We start from the raw sequence: 19573 nt of genomic DNA, 5'->3' as shown, positions 1-19573 counted from the left end.
AATAACAGCAAGGAAACCGTTAAGTCTTAGTAGTTCCATTAATACCCGGGATTACACTTCTCCAGTGTGGTAGGTTTGTACAGCCTGGACTATTCACTGATGCATTGATTCATGCTCAGTATCAATATTAAGTTCAGGGGCACAACCTCTGGTTTCAGAACGGGGTGATACAGCAATAACTTATATAGAATACCTCCTCTCTTTGTCGTTTTCCCCTAAAGGACAAACTAATCCTTTTTTAGGTTTCATTAACAATTCAACGAAACATCAAGCTATAGAAACGGACGCAAATCCCGTGGAACACGGTCACAATTCAATTCGGCTCGGCGCCGCGGTCTCCCACTAATGACCCCCCACCGGGGACGATCGTGATTTATTCGTCTCCGCGACGAGGCCGATATGCGGGACAAGTTACAGGAGAACATTCCAGAAGTCGGATCGTCAAGGAGATTTTCATTCCAATGTCTGTGCTCTTCACAAAGAAGTTTAAGTTAATATTTTCACACAGTCGATGCCCAAGCATTATACTCAAAAATTTCTTAGGCGCAATTTTTTTTATCGCATAAAAATAACTCATTTCGCGCGGTATGTTTGTCTCTCTATCAGTCTGCACCCACTGGAAGCTGGGTCTATCTATTGGCGGGCTATTCGAAGATCACCTAAGCTCTGCCGTCAATTAATATACACATTATGCCCAACTTAATCACAGCAAGCGTAGATTAGGGATTGTGGTCATCCATTACCGTGTAAAACGTAAAACACGTGGTCTTCTTGAGTCTCCCAGGCTGATTGTTAAGAAGATTAGGAAAGTTGTAATTGTAATCTAATTGCCATTTTGACCTGCTGTTTTTATATTGGCATTCAAGTCGTGGCATAGTCTTAGGTGTCACTTCTGTTTTATCCAGCAATTACGAGTTCCCGTCTCGCATGGCAATTAGATTTTTTTCCCCCGAAGTGATGCTGACACTGACCCTAGCAAGAGCAGTGCTTCGCAGAATCTACCACCGGATCGGAAACGCGATCCACTCAGAACGAGAAACTCTGGCTGAGGCTCAAATAGCCTCTCAAGGCTTTTATACCGTATGGTCCATGGGGAATGCTCTGAGGAATTATTCGAGATGATCCCCTCATCTCTTTTTTATCATCGCACCTCCCGCCAGCGGAGCAGAGTTCATCCATATTATCTAGAACCGCTGTGTTCATCGACAGTGCGTTTCCAAAGATCTTTTTTGCCACGTACCATCCGGCTTTGGAATGAGCTCCCCTCCATGGTGTTTCCCGAGCGCTATGACATGTCCTTCTTCAAACGAGGCTTGCGGAGAGTACTTTATGGTAGGCAGCGGCTTGGTTCTGCCACTGGCATTGCTGACGTCCATGAGCGACGGTAACCACTTACTATCAGTTCGGCCGTATGCTCGTCTGCCTACAAAGGCAATAAAAAAAAACATCAGCTAAGGTAGGAAAAAAAAGACTCCTAGCTACAGAAGAAATGGGACACCTAAGACTATGCCGCGACTTGAATGCCAGTATAAAAATATCAGGTCGAAGTTGCTATTAGATTACAATTACAGCTTTACTAACCTTCGTACCAAAGTTTTTATTTTATTTTTATTGCTTACGTGTTTGGACGAGCTCACAGCCCACCTGATGTTAAGGGGTTACTGGAACTCATATACATCCACAACGTAAATGCGCCACCCAGCTTGAGATATTAGTTCTAAGGTCTCAAGTATAGCTACAACGGATACATTACCAAAGTCGTTCTCGCTAGTTCTCTTATCTTAAGAGCGAACGTCCCGCGCACCTGCTACGAACTTTCGATATTCGAATGCGAAAACGTTAATTGGTTTCGATTCGAACGTTTGTTTGCGTGAAATGGCTCGCCAATTAAATTTTGTTTGCACGCGTTTCCAGGGCGTTTTAAAGTCGGCTTATGAATTCGTTTTCAGTCGTCCAGTTCCCTAGTCTCGTTATATTATTGCTTGTTAATCTTTATTAGTTCCAATGTTAGCAAATTGAAAAAAAAAAAAAAAAGTGTGGCACTCGGGAACTGCCGCGGTAAAGCTATTGCATAGCATTTTTTATCAACTTATGCAATTATAATTAGACAATGATAATTTAATATTAAAACAATAACAAAACAAGACCACGCTATATTAAACATTAATAAAAGCAAAACCTTAACTGTTCTCTTCACACTCATAAGCTAGACCGCGCGAGAGAGAGATGGGCAGACTTTTTATGATGCGCATGCAGTGTGACGTCACGCCACGCGCTTATTCACAAACACTACACAAGCGCAACGTGTGAATGTGTTGAACGCGAGCTACATGGTAGGCGGAGTGAGGTTTTTTTCGTTACGGAATTTCATGATTCGGTCGCCGCGCTCAAGGCCCGCTATAAAAGCTATGCAATAGCTTAACATTTCATGTTCATGAGATTCATATTTAATATTCTTAGTAACAACTTCATTTCGTTTTCACAAACAGAAAAAATATGTTAGTTATTTTGTTTACATTTGGATAAAATTAAACCTGTCTATGAGAAATATTAATTGATCTTGACCACTCTGTCAAGAGTAACGATTAAGGCTATTTTACATTATGTTTACGGAACTGTTATTGCTAATGGATATCGGGAACGATATAATCTATAATTAGCCGCTGTATATCACGAATAATCTCTTTCAAGGCTCAAAATTTATCCAAACAGGTCTTGGCTTTAAGTTTATCAGCGTCATCTAGTAAGTAAATACCACTAGTACACTTAGATGTACTAGAATACATATATGGCGTCGTTTCTTACATCGATCGATTAAGTTTTGGAATTACCCATCGACTTTTGCGGCATATAGTTTTATATGTATTTTTTTTTTTTATTGCCCTTGTAGGCAGACGAGCATACGGCCCACCTGATGGTGAGTAGTTACCGTCGCCCATGGACTTCAGCAATGCCAGGGGCAGAGCCAAGCCGCTGCCTTATTTGCACTTCATAACGAATCTTTGTCCCGTTATGAGCCACACTCGAAGGATCCATAAACTTATAAATCTACTCTTCCCCGACCTCTTTCGCTGCACTAGACCTTATAATATCCGCATCCGGCAATAAGTAATACTTTTGAATCTGTATGGAGTCGTTGAACGATTACGTCACTATACAATATGCGTTCCCTGATTGACACGATACTGATATAATTAAAATTTTTGAGCAGATTTTAATTACGTAATAATTCAGCACACGGCTTAAAGTTTTTTGTAGATATCTGACGAACGCATTGCTGCCGGCTTTAATGAAAACACAATAACTCAGCGGTGTCAGAATAAGCCTCTTAGCGTATTGACTGGAGTCTGCAGGCTTTACGATCATTGAACGTAACGCGTGCTATTGAATGATAAATGTTATATCACTCACAAAACGTACCATTCATGTTCGCATTGAGTTTGAAACAATATACAGATACTTTTTTATCTGGCCTGTAAGGAAATTTAGGGAGGAAATTTGAAAGGGAATTCATAATGGAGTTTTTTTTCTCTATACACTTGAATCACTGGGTAGTCAGTCACGTGTTGGGGATTTAGGGTACAGACTCAAACAAGCTTTCCACGCAGGCTTGCTTGCTCGGAGGCTTCCGAGATAAAAAAAATCATTAGATGAGTGGACGAGCTAATGGCCCACCTGGTGGACCTATAAAGCCATTACCATTACGTATGTATACATCACACTACCTATAAATAAAATAAAACAGTGCGTTTTTCTGTATGTTATTCTGCATGAGAATAACAGATCGGATGGTTGCGTTATATTCTGTTCCGATATAAAAGTCGATAGTTTAAATATTCATCATCATCATTATCCTGCTCTTCTCCCAGTTACCTGGGGTCGGCGCAACATGTTTTCTCCTTCCTTTTCTTCTATCATATACCATTAATTCGCTCACTCCCCTCTTACCCATATAGTCTTTCACGCATTCCATCCATTTCTTCTTAGTTAGTTAAATTTTCTTAGTTTAAATATTCATAGAAACATTTAAATACTAATTAGATTATGAATCGGAGAGTGATTGGTTGTGTTTATAGCGCGACTGATTTCGGAGGTCACATTCCGAATACAATTATTGTTTGAAATTATTACCTACCTTTGTATTTGGTTTTTATAATTTCGGTTTGATTATAATAACGAGGTGAGTGGCGCACTTACGTTGTAGATGTCTATGGGCTCCAGTAACCACTTAACACCAGGTGGGCTGTGAGCTCGTCCCCCCATCTAAGCAACAAAAAAAATACAGCTGGTTGACGGAATCTTACGGAGTCACGATCCTCAGCAATGAGGGGCCAATTGAAGAGAGAGAGGTCCTCATAGCTCATAATCGTTATCATCATCGTCATCAGCATCTTCTATTAAAGTTTACTGTTGGATCTCTGTGCCACCTTACAATTGACACACACGGGGTTATATTCCAGGCCATGACACAGCCAAAACTAATGTCGTAAACAAATAGTGTATATATTGGTTTTTGTTTTAGCAATCTCGTATGAGAGTTGATTGATACCAGTTGATCAAATTAAGAACTTTATATATAAATACTTTTACTGGTAGTAGGACCTCTTGTGAGTCCGCGCGGGTAGGTATGTTACAACGGCTCAAGTAAGTTACAACGGCTGCCCCACCCTTCAAACTGAAACGCATTACCGCTTCACGGCAGAAATAGGCAGGGTGGTGGTACCCACCCGCGCGGACTTACAAGAGGTCCTACCACCAGTAATTACGCAAATTATAATTTTTGCGGGTTTGATTTTTATTACACGATGTTATTCCTTCACCGTGGAAATCTATCGTGCACATTTGTTGAGTACGTATTTCATTAGAAAAATTGGTACCCGCCTGAGATTCGAATACCGGTGCATCGCTCAACACGAATTTACCGGACGTCTTATACCTTAGGCCACGACAACTTCAAATAGATAGGATTCTTCTAAATATTGAATCAGCATTCTGTAATTCTATTGGCAAACGAAGTGAAGGACGTCTTCAGGCTCGGTGGAGTGACAATCTGTGCAGGGTGGCTTGCAGGAGCTGGATGAAAGAAGCCGAGGATCGTGCTTAGTGGCGAACAATCGGAGAGGCATATGTCCAGCAGTGGACTGTTATAGGCTGATGATGTGATGTGATTCTGAATCTATACCATGAATCGCGACTATTTGAAAGAACCTTAATTTTTTTTATTACTTAGATGAGTGGACGAGCTCACAGCCCACCTGGTGTTAAGTGGTTACTGGAGACCGCGCGGGTGGCGCATTTACGTTATGGATGTCTATGGGCTATAAAAAAAAGTATATGGAAAAGAGGCGGTACGTTTTCGAACTGCAAAGATCGATTCGACATTAAGAATAGATCAATCAATATTGTGGTATTATTGTTTGGAGAACTTTAAATTCTCCGAAACGAGTCAAAGTGGATATTATTATATCTTTAAACGAGCAATTCTTGTATATGACGGCGTTAACGATATTTATGTTATATAGCACGTGCAATAGGAGTGACTCACACAAGCCAGGTGCGCCGGCCGTGTCGTTCCACTCGTAAACAACAGCTGCAACAGAAGTGACTCATAAGCCAGCTGCGCCGGCTAGTATAAAAAGGCGGAACGTGCCTTGAAATGAACATTCGTTGGACTGCGTTTGCCCGGTGCACTTACTACGTTGTTACGTTGTGTGATTCAGTGACTGTTGTACGTACTGGTTAAAGATTGGATAAGTGAAAGTGAATTAAGTTATCATATTGTTGATTAAATCAGAAATCAAAAAGTGACCTCATTTTACTTGGTGTTCAACAAGATAATATCTACCCTCAAGCTTACATCAGAAGTGAGATCAGGACTCTACTCTCACTGGCGTGACGTGTTTGAACATGTTCGAAGTACAGCAAAAAAAACATGATGCAGATCAGAATACTAGTAGTGGTACGCCACAAGAGCGTGAATGCAGCATACGTAAGTCGTGTAATAACGTCTCTGTTACCTCGATGGAAGATCTGAGCCACGAAGAAATCGTCACATCTTACATTTTGGCTCATGTTGCCCAGTTTGACTGTCGACTTCATCACATGGCATTTACTAACGGAAATACAACACGTAAGAAGCTATTGCAAGAAATTAAGCCAAGTGCAAATCTCAAGTGAAACTTCGATCGCAATAATGGATCTGTCATGACGAGTGGGTAGTTCCGACACGAATTGTTTTTAAGCCAATGACTACTGCTAGAGTTACATGGTCAACTAGTACAGTAAACCAGGACATGAGACTGTGAATTGTCGCTGAAATTTTAGAATCTACCCGATTCAATACCAATAACACTACACGTTCGATGACTTCGGGCTCCAGCAAGCAAGCAAACAAGAAAGCAAGCAAGTTTCCGTGGGGAAGAAAAATTGACACATCTGAAGTCGTCGTGACCTGTAAGATAAGACTTCCGGTGCGTTCGTGTCTGGCGATGCGGCGGTGTTCGGGTTCCGCTGGCGGATGCAGGTTTTTCCGGTGAAGTGCGTGCTTGTGCGTGCTTGACAAGTGTTCGCGGTTGGCTTCCTCAGTGTGGGAGTAACATCGTGTAGCCGGAGGTGAGACTTCCGCGGTCGCGGCCCACCCAGTCCGCGAGAACCGGGCAGATCGCCTCGACGGTACGGAGGCCGGCCGACGGGTCCGCCAAACGACAAGACCACGCCTCCAGCACGGACTGCCGATATTGGAGCCCCCGCGCTCCGGCTGCACTTGCGCTAGGGCGCGCCGCCTCCTAGGAGACTGTGAGGTATCATTGAATAACTCTGACTGCGATCGCGCGCTGCCGGCGTCGCAGCGCGGCGACGTTCTCGTGGGTAAGGACGTGGCGCCAGACGGGTGCTCCGTATAGTGCCATCGACCGCACGGGTACCATCACCCTGCCTATTTCTGCCGTGAAGCAGTGGTGTATTTCGGTTTGAAGGGTGGGGCAGCGGTTGTAACTATACTGAGACCTTAGAACTTCTATCTCAAGGTGTGTGGTGCGTTTACGCTGTGGATGTCTATGGGTTCCAGTAACCACTTAACACAAGGTGGGCTGTGAGCTCGTCTACACATTAATACGAAGAGCATAATCAAACGAAATTAGATACGAAGTTTAAAGGGCCGTTTAAAGTAGTTGAAGTATTGGATGGTGTCGATTTAATTTTGACTCTCACACATTCGCTTAAGGCTCGAGCTGCTACTTGCCTCACAAAAATACAGCCTGGTAAGATGTCCTGGCCTACTATTAAAGAGATGCTGACAAAATTATCTAATGATGCAAGACCACTTCGACCTGATTATTAAATTTGAAATGGAAAGCAAAAAGGGACCAGCTGAAGCCGGTATCCGGCTATGGCAACTTATAAAGAAGATTCCCGACGCTAATGTGCCAGAACAAATAGCCACCGGATTTGTTATATCAATACTGTCGCAGTGTGATGAAAGAATCCGTCGGGAATTGAACTCTGTCGTTATTACCACAAAAAATCGTCTATTTCACACATTACGTGGCTTTACCCTCAAAAGAAAAAACGAAGATCCTGATAAAGAACCAAAACGCTCTCGAAGTTTTTTTCCGTGGAAGCTGCCATTTCTGCGGAAAACCTGGGCATCGTGCCGAAGGGTGTTGCGACAGATACTGCTCTCAAACTTTTTTCGATATTCCAGCAAAACCTGAGCAACCTCCTCATCCGTGGGCGCCCGGCTCTCGCCTGCAAATCAGCTGTTACGTGTGCGGTGATGCGAGTCATGTAGCTTCTGGGTGTTCCATGCGCTACAAGAAGAAAAACGACACTGCTCCAGGTGCTGTGGCAGGTGCAACCAGAGACGTCAACGTGTGTTCCAGAGCTTCAGTGTGTTACAGATAAGTGGTTTTGGCTTCCCCTTTATGTTCCATTCAGGGTCAGAATGTAGTCTTATAAAACAAAGTCATAGTAATTTATTCAATGGTAAGCGGTTTCATGAACAAGTCACTCTTTGATCTGAAAGTAACTTAGACCAATCATGATGGCAAGAGCACTTAGGGGATATTCAACTCGCCCTTAATAGTGCACGTTGTCGAGTAACAGGGTTTACTCCAATAGAATAGACGTTTGCCGTTCAGGGTAGTTCACTTGAAATATCTTAAAGTTTCAACAGAGTGATAATCCCTCTAGATTAGATCTTGATTTAGCACGGTCGAAGACCGGCGAAAACATAAAAAAAAAGGGCACAAACAGAAGCTTGGTTTAGTCGAGGCAAAGCTAAAGTCAAACTCTTTTCCGCTGGGGATTTTGTTTTCGTAAGTTGACCAAAAATGTAAAGGTCCCTTCAACATTACTGCAGTTTTGGAAAACGATAGGTATAAATTGAGACATGTAAATAGTTCTAATAGAGTGTACAAATTTCCCCATGAAAACTTAGTGAAATACCTCGAGGCCCGTCAGGCCTACTAGAAATTTCTGAAAATTATAGTGACGATGACGTGACGGCGTACACAGATGGGTTAATTAATCTTGTTCATGAAACTGATCTTAATGATGACGACTCTATCACTGACAATAGAAGCGACATTTTTGTCCGCAAATAGCGATACAGCAAACATAGTCTGTGGGTAGTGATACAATGTCTGTAAGCTCAGGCACCTCAGGTGCAGGTGTTGGAAATGTAGAAAACGATGGTCGGTCTCGCACTATTTCTGAAGAAATTCCGTATAAATGTTCTGGTTTAAGAAATGTTTTAACAAACGCTACCGTACACGCAGATTAAAAAAAAAAAAAAAAGAGAATTGTATGTGGCTAGAGAGATGTTAATCCGGACTAGCAAAAAAAAAAAGAGAAAAAAAAAAAAAAAGGAATGTGTGAAGTCATTGAAGGGTCTGTCCGGTCCAATGGCTTGGCTATAGGGATTTTCATCCAGATTAGCCACAACAATTAGCTACAGGGATTGCGATTCGGTCTAGCATTATCCGGTCCAGTTCGAAAAACTGAAGGGATAACAATTCCGGTCTAAGTTAAAAGGGACATACTTACATACCTGAAGAGTTTTAAATGAACTGGCCCAGGTATGTAAGCAGTCTGAAGGTTATTTATAGCCAGTATAGGATTTTCTGAAGAATTATGCGAACCGAACCGTACTAGATTGTTAATATCATAGACCACGTTTTAAGTTGCATCCGTTAATGTCAGGATGAACGAACATGTTTGTTGTTCACAGACATACCATAAGAATGCGCGCACGAGGACGAGCGCACGTCAGTATGGCCGTGACGGCGTTAACGATATTTATGTTATATAGCACGTGCAATAGGAGTGACTCACACAAGCCAGGTGCGCCGGCCGTGTTGTTCCACTCGTAAACAACAGCTGCAACAGAAGTGACTCATAAGCCAGCTGCGCCGGCTAGTATAAAAAGGCGGAACGTGCCTTGAAATGGACATTCGTTCGACTGCGTTTGCCCGGTGCACTTACTACGTTGTTACGTTGTGTGATTCAGTGACTGTTGTACGTACTGGTTAAAGATTGGATAAGTGAAAGTGAATTAAGTTATCATATTGTTGATTAAATCAGAAATAAAAAAGTGACCTCATTTTACTTGGTGTTCAACAAGATAATATCTACCCTCAAGCTTACATATATATAATCTGAATCTCGGAAACGGCTCCAACGATTTTCATAAAATTTAGTATAGAGGGGATTTCGGGGGCGACAAATCGATCTAGCTACGATTTATTTTCAGAAAATGTTGTTTTATTCGTGTTTTCAATAATCAACTCTTCCCGACATATATTGGCGAATAATAATACTATTTTTCTTAATTGAGGGCAACTAACCGCTTTAAAGACACAACAAGATGGCGTTATCACTAGTATTTAATAATGACAGGAATAAATTCGTCGGCAGCCTCGTCCGAGTTCGATGACCCGGCACATTCGCGCTAACCACTTGACATTACGGCCAAAGGGTTCCGTCGTTTCGATCTAATTGCGTCTCCGTGACTCTCGCTACCTCCTCCATTAGGGATCTTCACTACAAAACGTACTTCTGAAGACACTATTACTTAGATTCGTAGATTGGGAGACACCATTCGAAAAAGAATCGTATTATTGCTATATCTGTTTTCTTGAACTTGCTAATTTTAAGTGAATTTTATCGGCTTTCGTCGAGATCAGAGAAATTTTATTCACTAAAAATGCTAACAGAGGTATTTACTAAAGTTTTCGCTTGTCGTAGTGGCCTAAAAGATAAGACGCTCGGCGCATTCGTATCGAGAGATGCGACGGTGCAGGTGTTCGAATCTCGCAGGCAAGTATACTTTTTTTAAAAATAAATTATTCGAATGACTTCCACTACGAAGGAATAACAAAAGCAGTTTGAAAATATATAAAAAACAATGAGTCATCAGCATAAGCCTACGGCTGTTTACTATTATCTTACTGCTGGACATAAGCTGCTTCCAATTTGTGCCACTGAGCCTCGTTTTTAACTTTCTTCATAATTAAAGCACTTTTGTAACAAATATATTTCGCTCACTCTGTTTGAAAAAAAATCCATAGACAAGTCAATGATAGGGATATTTTTTGACGTGACAACGTCTTATAATTCGATGGAGCCGGCTGCATGCACGAAAAACGACTCATTGAGTCGTTCCATTTAAGGCTTGAAGTGCAAGCGAGAGCGCGCAACGAGCGACAAAGAGGCACAATCGGCCTCCGCGTTCGGCAGCGTTCAACATCTGTCTCTCTCCTACTTGAGTGAGCGATGCATCCGCGTGGACAGCTGCTATACAATAATACATTTACATGTTTTCGTCAAGTATGAATTTCAGTGAAAAGTGAATGTGGTGTCAATTGTCCATATAAAATATCTATTAAACAAAGAAATTTGAAATTTTCTTTTAAAAAATGAAACTATTCCAACAGTATTTTCTTATGACGTTGTCACGTTCAACTATCCTCAGTAAACTGACTTTACAGATAATCGATTTTTTTTTATTGCTTTGATGGGTGTACGAGCTCTCAGCCCACCTGGTTGTTAAGTGGTTAATGGAGCCCATAGACATCTACAACGTAAATGCGCCACCCACCTTGAGATATAAGTTCTAAGGTCTCAGTATAGTTACAACGGCTGCCCCACCCTTCAAACCGAAACGCATTACTGCTTCAGGGCAGAAATAGGCAGGGTGGTTGTACCTACCCGGGCGGACTCACGAGAGGTCCTACCACCAGTAATGTTACACACAGGAGTAACTTGGCATCGAATTAGCAATACATACTTATACTTACTGTACATTTTGTCACTCGTCAATTCTTACAATCCTAAAAAAAGTAGCCCCGGTAATCAACAAATTAAAGAGCGGACGGTTAGCGTGGTATGGACATGTGATGCGTAGAGAGGAGATGCATGTGACTAGGAGATGTATGGAAATGGTAGTGCAAGGTAGAGGGGGACGAGATCGACCGAAGAAGACATGGATGGAGTGTGTGAATGACGATATGAGAGAGAGCAGTGAGTGTTGAGATGACGGCTGATAGAAAAGAATGGAATAGGAAAATTCTCTGTTTCGACCCCACCTAGTGGGATAAGGTGGAGACATTTAAAATTTGGTTCAATCTCAGCTATAACAGATGTAGCATTAGCAGTATTTCTAGTAATCTAGCAATTTTATTTAAAACCTACTACAATCTTTATTGCAAACTTACTCAGATGATTCTTCGCTGTTTTATTGCCATTTAAAAGCGCTTGAAACTAAAGAAGGTATTTTCATTAATTACTAGCTGACCCGCCAGAAATTGTAGTGTCTCAATCGATAAATAAGAAACCTAAGCTTTTGTATAAATGAACTTAAAACAACCAAAAGGAATCCGTCCGACGGGGGACACCTCAAAGGAAAAACAAAATTGTTATTTTTATTTAATTCCGAGCATTTTCATATTTATCTACTTTTTGAACTTTCTCTGAACTTCCACAAATAATTCAAGACCAAAATTAGCCTAATCGGTCCAGCCGTTTTCGAGTTTTAGCGAGACTAACGAACAGCAATTCATTTTTATATATACTTTATAGATAAACAGACTGTATCAGAAATAATTCATTAAAATTTTTAACATATAATTAAATCCAAGCTCACGTTCATTACCTACGAAAGTAATTACTGCAAAAAAATTATTAATTACTGTTTCTACGGAGACATGAATTTGAGAAGTATAGAGCAACTCCATAGTCTACCTGATGTGTTTTTAATTATCTATAAGCTCAAATTCAAAATAAGCATATATAAGTTGGTACAGTCAGTATAACATATCTATATATTACTAAGCAAAAAATTTTTGTATCCCTTTTTACGAAAATTGCGCGGACGGAGGAGTATGCAATTTTCTACACTTATACAGAATATAGAGAAGAAGTGCACAATGCTAATATTTTTTTTAAATAATGCATAAAAGATATATTAAATCAATAAAGAAAACATTACACACACTACATACCATGTATTTGACGCACACACGCATGCATACTATTTATTGTCAAACTTTTATTCTTGACGTCTGTGGTCAAATTGAGAATAGATTAAATATTGTTTGTCTTTATTAATATTTTTTTATAGTGTAGCCTTGGCGAAATTTGTGATTATAGAAGTATAAAATACAATCATAATAGTTTACAAACTTACAATTCCAATTAATTATAGTCGAATTTCGACTACTGCGGGACCTCTAGTAACAATAATTTCACGATTATCGTATTGATACCGCAATGATTTCACTCTATACATTTGAACAGCTCGGCATTATAATTCTGAACAAGGTTTTTCACGATTCGCCAGCCGGAAGCCATCTCTCGGCGACAAATTCACTTTTCCTGTTACCGCCTAAAGGAAACGAACACTCAACACCTTTTCTATAGTAATAATATTGCATTAAAGAGCCCAAAGAACGGGAATTCCCTTGTAGAATTTCCGGCGATATTATATGAATGTGTGATTCTGTTTTGTCGGAATTGAATTTAGCAATGTAACGATTGTTAGATGTGCTGGGTAAAAGTAATTTAACCGAATTAAGAATTTAATCTTCGTGATCGTAATAATGATGTAGCCCACATAACACGTTCCTCTTAGGGTTGTTTATCTATTAATAACTAGCTGACCCGGCAGACTTCGTAGTGCCTCAATCGATAAATAAAAGAAGTAAACTTTGGATAAAATAAACTTAAAACAAACAAAAGGAATCCGTCCGACAGGGGGACACCTCAAAGGAAAACCAACATTGCTATTTTTATTTAATTCCGAGCATTTTCTCATTTATCTACCTTTTAAACCTTCTCTGGACTTCCACAAATAATTCAGGATCAAAATTTGCCAAATTGGTCCAGCCGCTCTCTGGTTTTAGCGAGACTAACGAACAGCAATTTTTTTTTTTATATAGAGATGATATAGATAATAATAAGATCAATAAGAACGTGTTGTGTGGGATTTGAGAGAAATGAGTTTCCTTTTTCTAAATCACAGCTGCTTATAGTGTCTTTTTTTTTAATTATCTTAGGACACATTGATCACACGTATACTGTCACCACATAGAGGATATGTGAGAAAATTTCAATTTTTACTTGGTTACTGGAGTCCATAGGCATCTACAACGTAAATGCGCCACCCACCTTGAGATATAAGTTCTAAGGTCTCAATATGGTTACAACGGCTGCCCCACCCTTCAAATCGAAACGCATTACTGCTTCAAGGCAGATATAGGCAGGGTGGTGGTACCTACCCGTGCGGACTCACAAGAGTTACTCACCACCAGTTATGACTGCTGTATTGTAATGTAGTGTTAACATTTGATGATAATTCTATGTTTAGACCATTGTATCTTCCAAATGTATTATCATAACTTTTAAATATTAATAAAACAATTGTGAGCGTTACCCGTGAAAGCGTTTTAATAAATTATTTACGAAATTCACAGCAAAAACCTGTAATTTACGTTGAGTAAAATTACAATTTCCCGTATCCAAGAGCCCTGCTGACAGGCGTTTCGGTGTTGATGGGATATCAAACGTTTCGAGCCTCGTGTGTGGCTTTGTTAACAGGTAAATTACAGGAGGAAATATAAGGTGACCTTTTGACGGGATATTTAGTAATTACGAGTAGGTATATCTAGGTGATTCCTGTTGTTACATTTTTTTTATTGCATAGATGGGTGAGTATTGCATAGATGGTTTGAAGTCGTCGTGGCCTAAAGGATAAGACGTCCGGTGCATTCGTATCTTGCGATGCACCGGTGTTCGAATCCCGCAGGCGGGTACCAATTTTTCAAATGAAATACGTACTTAACAAATATTCACGATTGACTTCCACAGTGAAGGAATAACATCGTGCAATAAAAATCAAACCCGCAAAATTATAATTTGCGTAATTACTGGTGGTAGGACCTCTTGTGAGTCCGCACGGGTAGGTACCACCGCCCCGCCTATTTCTGCCGTGAAGCAGTAATGCGTTTCGGTTTGAAGGGTGGGACAGCCGTTGTGACTATACTGAGACCTTAGAACTATATCTCAAGGTGTGCGGCGCATTTACGTTGTAGATGTCTATGGGCTCCAGGAACCACTTAACACCGCCGGCGGATATCGAACACTGATACATCGCTATAAATGAATGCACCGGACGTCTTATCCTTTAGGCTGCGACGACTTCAAAGCGAGAGAAAACTCCGAAATGATACACATATAAATGCGACATTTCAAAATTAAATCTCGTCTATATTATTAGTATTAGCTTATTGACAATTTCACGGGGGCATCAACGCTGTGATGCTATTCTCGTATTCAATTCTATTGAGAATGTTGACATAGGAATTTGGTAGGTACGCGCGGTCAACCCCATCCGCAATGGTTTTATTCCCACTGACCCAGCAAAACGTTTTTAGAATGTTTATAATTCAAAGTGCTATTAGGTAGGCAGCGATTTGGCCAACTTTTGGTAACCACTCACCATCAGATGGACCTTATGCTCTTCTGCCTACAAAAGCAATAAAAACAATATTGACTTTATGATTCATGAAAGATATTATCAAATCTTGATCGGGTCTAATGTTATTTAATTCTATACGTAAATACCTCGATAACAGATGAAAAATGCTTAATATAAAACCGTACCAATGGCAGATCGATAATTTTGTGTTCCAAATGCCCAACGCATGTATCAATTTTGATAATAAAAATACGTGCAAAATAACAACTTACGAACACTTATACGCAGAGGAAGATAAATTGTGTAATTAGAATTAAAGCTATTCAATTTTTTGGGCGTTTGTTCTCTGCATACATTTTGTGTCAACCACTGATATTAACCATAAATATATGAAGTGCAGCTTTAGTTCTGCATAAGCTTTATCGTGAGCTTGGAAATTACAGCATCACTGCTCAACAAGTCACTAAGATATGTATTTAATGTATGTATGTATGATAATTATGTATATGTATAATGATGTATTTTATGATGTATAATGATGTATTTTAAACATAATAATATCATTTATGTACGAAATGGTATTCCCATACTTTCATGTTCTTTTCAACTTTTTTTCTTTCTTCTTTTTTTTTTTTTATTGCCTTTGTAGGCAGACGGGCATACGGCCCACCTGATGGTGAGTGGTTACCGTCGCCCATGGACTTCAGCAATGCCAGGGGCAGAGCCAAGCCGCTGCCTACCGTATTATGTCGTACTGTTAACATTTGAATTTAATCTATTTCTCCGTTGTTTGTAAAATTGCTGTAACATGTCATAGTGTGTTGTTATAAGAGATTGCTGTACATGCCTGTAACTGGCTTACATACCAGTACATAATTTTATACATGTTAATTTTTAACTTGAATCTTTTGTGTGTATTGCTGTTGGTGTGTCTAAATAAATAAATAAATATGACGGCGTTAACAATATTTCTGTTATACAGCACGTTTTTTTTTTATGATTAAAGGATTACTGGTGGCCCGGAGGCTTACAGCACGTGCAATAGGAGTGACTCATACACAAGCCAAGTGCGCCGGCCGTGTCATTCCACTCGTAAAACAGCACTAGCAACAGGAGTGACTCATAGATAAGCCAGGTGCCCCGGCCGTTATAAAAAGGCGGTATGTGCCTCGCAATGGACTTTAGTTACTTCAAGCACCGGTCACCGTTCTCGTCGAACCCGTCGCTTGCGACAAAGGGCTCGACGAGTAAATTAACTCTCAGACACAGCCCACTGAGTTTCTCGCCGGATCTTCTCAGTGGGTCGCGTTTCCGATCTGGTGGTAGATTCTGCGAAGCACGGCTCTTGCTAGGGTTCGTGTTAGCAACGTCATCAGGTTTGAGCCCCGTGAGCTCACCTACTAAAGTTAGGGTTACGCTGAAATAGCCACTAGGGCTATCAGCTTAGGTAGGAAAAAAAAAAACAAAAAAACGCTATGGACATTCGTTCGACCGCGTGTGCCCGGTGCACTTCCTATATCCTTGTTACGTTGTGTGATTAAGTGACTGCTGTACATACCGGTTAAGGTGGATAAGTGTTGAAGTGAATGGTTAAGATAACATATACAATACATACAACAATACGATACGATATAAGATAACATATACATACATACATTTGCTGGTGGTAGGGTTCTGTGTAGAAGCCCGCCCGGGTTGGTACCACCGTCCTGTCTATTTCTGCCGCAAAACAGTAATACTGTGTTCCGGTCTGAAGGACAGGATAGCCGGTTTAACATACATAAGGCTGCCCATCCAGGCCATGATAGGCAGCGCATCTGAGTCACTGATGTAGTTTGGATGTCTATGGGCGACGGTTATCATTTCCCATCAGATGAGCCGTAAGCTCGTCTGCCTATCGAAAGCAATAAAAAAAAATTTAAAAAAAAATACAATACATACAAATACAACAATAGTTGATTAAATCAGAAATCAAAAGTGACTTCGTTTTGCTTGGTGTTCAACAAAATAATGTTTACCACCAATCCTATAAATAGTTAATAAAGAAGTATATACGAACAATAACGTTCATTCCGCACTCGGGAATTATATAAACAACAACGAAGTTCCAAAAACAATTGTTCGTCAACCACTAAACGCATAGTTAGTGGGCGGAACGCCAACCATATTTACAACACGGATCCGGGTTACGGTAGAAGCCTTTAGACGCCTCCGAAACTATTCCCTCGCACAGTTTATTAGCAGCTTGCGTTGGAAATAGTTTGGGAGGACTTAAATTTAATGGAAACTAAAATTAATTTTTATTTAAGCAACTTTTGGAGCTTAGAAACGCGTCACGTTTTTTTTTAAAAGCAGTTTTGGAAGGGACTTTGGTTACACGATAATTTACTTAAAAAAAATAACGGTATATAATTATAAAGTCTAGTAAAAAAACTCGATATACTATACAGGAACAATAATTTTAAAGTTTGACTTACGACCATATTTTGTTATAAATAAAAAGCATGATGTAGAACACATTATCTTGACTAGTGGTCCGCAGTAGTCGAAATTCGACTATAATGAATTTAAATTATAAGTTTGAACATTATTATGGTTTTATTAAACTTCTATAATCAAAGATTTCGCCAAGACTACACTATAGACAAATAATATTAAAGATAAACAATAGTATCCTATTCTCAATTTGACCACAGACTTTAAGCAATAACAAAAGTTTGACAGTAAAAGAATATATATATGTCGTGGATAACGACTTTTAGTAATATTAAGACGGTGGTTTTGATTATTATTTTAAATGATGAAATGTTGTTTTTATAAATATCACAAAATGAAGGGTAGACTCCGTAACGCCACAGTATAAAATGGCGGTACGTGGACAGAGTCGTGGCATTCGTGTCAGACAGTGATTCCGTCCGTCTCAGCAGTGAGTCTCTGACAGTCAGTCAGTCAGTCAGTCAGTCGGTCTGTCGGTATGTGCAACGAAACTGTCGGTTTATCCTGTCATTGTGAAAGTTGTGTGTGTTGAGTTTCAATAATTATTATTGAAAAGTTTTATTGACTAAACTGAGTTCAATCGAATACGAGTGATGACGAAACTACCGCTCAGCCATCCCTCTCGTGTGCTGACATCAGAAGTGGGATCAGGACTCTACTCTCACTGGCGTGACGTGTTTGAACATGTTCGAAGTACAGCAAAAAAAACATGATGCAGATCAGAATACTAGTAGTGGTACGCCACAAGAGCGTGAATGCAGCATACGTAAGTCGTGTAATAACGTCTCTGTTACCTCGATGGAAGATCTGAGCCACGAAGAAATCGTCACATCTTACGTTCTGGCTCATGTTGCCCAGTTTGACTGTCGACTTCATCACATGGCATTTACTAGCGGAAATACAACACGTAACAAGCTATTGCAAGAAATTAAGGCAAGTGCAAATCTCAAGTGAAACTTCGATCGCAATAATGGATCTGTCATGACGAGTGGGTAGTTCCGACAAGAATTATTTTAAGCAGCTGACTTCTGCTAGAGTTACATGGCACTAGTGCAGTAAACCAGGACATGAGACTGTGAATTGTCGCTGAAAATTTAGAATTTACTAGATTCAATACCAATAACACTACACGTTCGATGACTTCGGGCTCCAGCAAGCAAGCAAACAAGAAAGCAAGCAAGTTTCGTGACCTATAAGATAAGACGTCCGGTGCGTTCGTGTCTGGCGATGCGGCGGTGTTCGGGTTCCGCTGGCGGATGCACGTTTTTCCGGTGAAGTGCGTGCTTGTGCGTGCTTGACAAGTGTTCGCGGTTGGCTTCCTCAGTGTGGGAGTAACATCGTGTAGGAGAGGTGGAACCCGTAAAATTGTAGTTTGCGTGGTGGCTGGTAAGATTTGTTGCGGTAAGAAGTTTGCATGGTGGTAAAATGTCTTGTGAGTCTGCACAGATAGCCGGAGGTGAGACTTCCGCGGTCGCGGCCCACCCAGTCCGCGAGAACCGGGCAGATCGCCTCGACGGTACGGAGGCCGGCCGACGGGTCCGCCAAACGACGAGACCACGCCTCCAGCACGGACTGCCGAGATTGGAGCCCCCGCGCTCCGGCTGCACTCGCGCTAGGGCGCGCCGCCTCGTAGGAGACTGAGGTATCCTTGAATAACTCTGACTGCGATCGCGCGCTGCCGGCGTCGCAGCGCGGCGACGTTCTCGTGGGTAAGGACGTGGCACTAGACGGGTGCTCCGTATAGTGCCATCGACCGCACGGGTACCATCACCCTGTCTATTTCTGCCGTGAAGCAGTGGTGTATTTCGGTTTGAAGGGTGGGGCAGCGGTTGTAACTATACTGAGACCTTAGAACTTCTATTTCAAGGTGTGTGGCGCGTTTACGATGTGGATGTCTATGGGTTCCAGTAACCACTTAACACCAGGTGGGCTGTGAGCTCGTCCACACATTAAAACCAAAAGCGTAATCAAACGAAATTAGATCCGAAGTTTAAAGGGCCGTTTAAAGTAGTTGAAGTATTGGATGGTGACCGTACTCATTGAAAGCTTTAAATTCAAAACGTACTTACAAATACCCACACGATAGGCTAAGAAAAATGCCAG

This window comes from Bombyx mandarina, chromosome 06 (genome assembly GCF_030267445.1).
Source record: "Bombyx mandarina strain Sakado chromosome 06, ASM3026744v2".
NCBI classification, from domain to species: domain Eukaryota; kingdom Metazoa; phylum Arthropoda; class Insecta; order Lepidoptera; family Bombycidae; genus Bombyx; species Bombyx mandarina.
The sequence above is the reverse complement of the archived record's forward strand: the minus strand, read 5'-3'. Positions refer to the sequence as shown.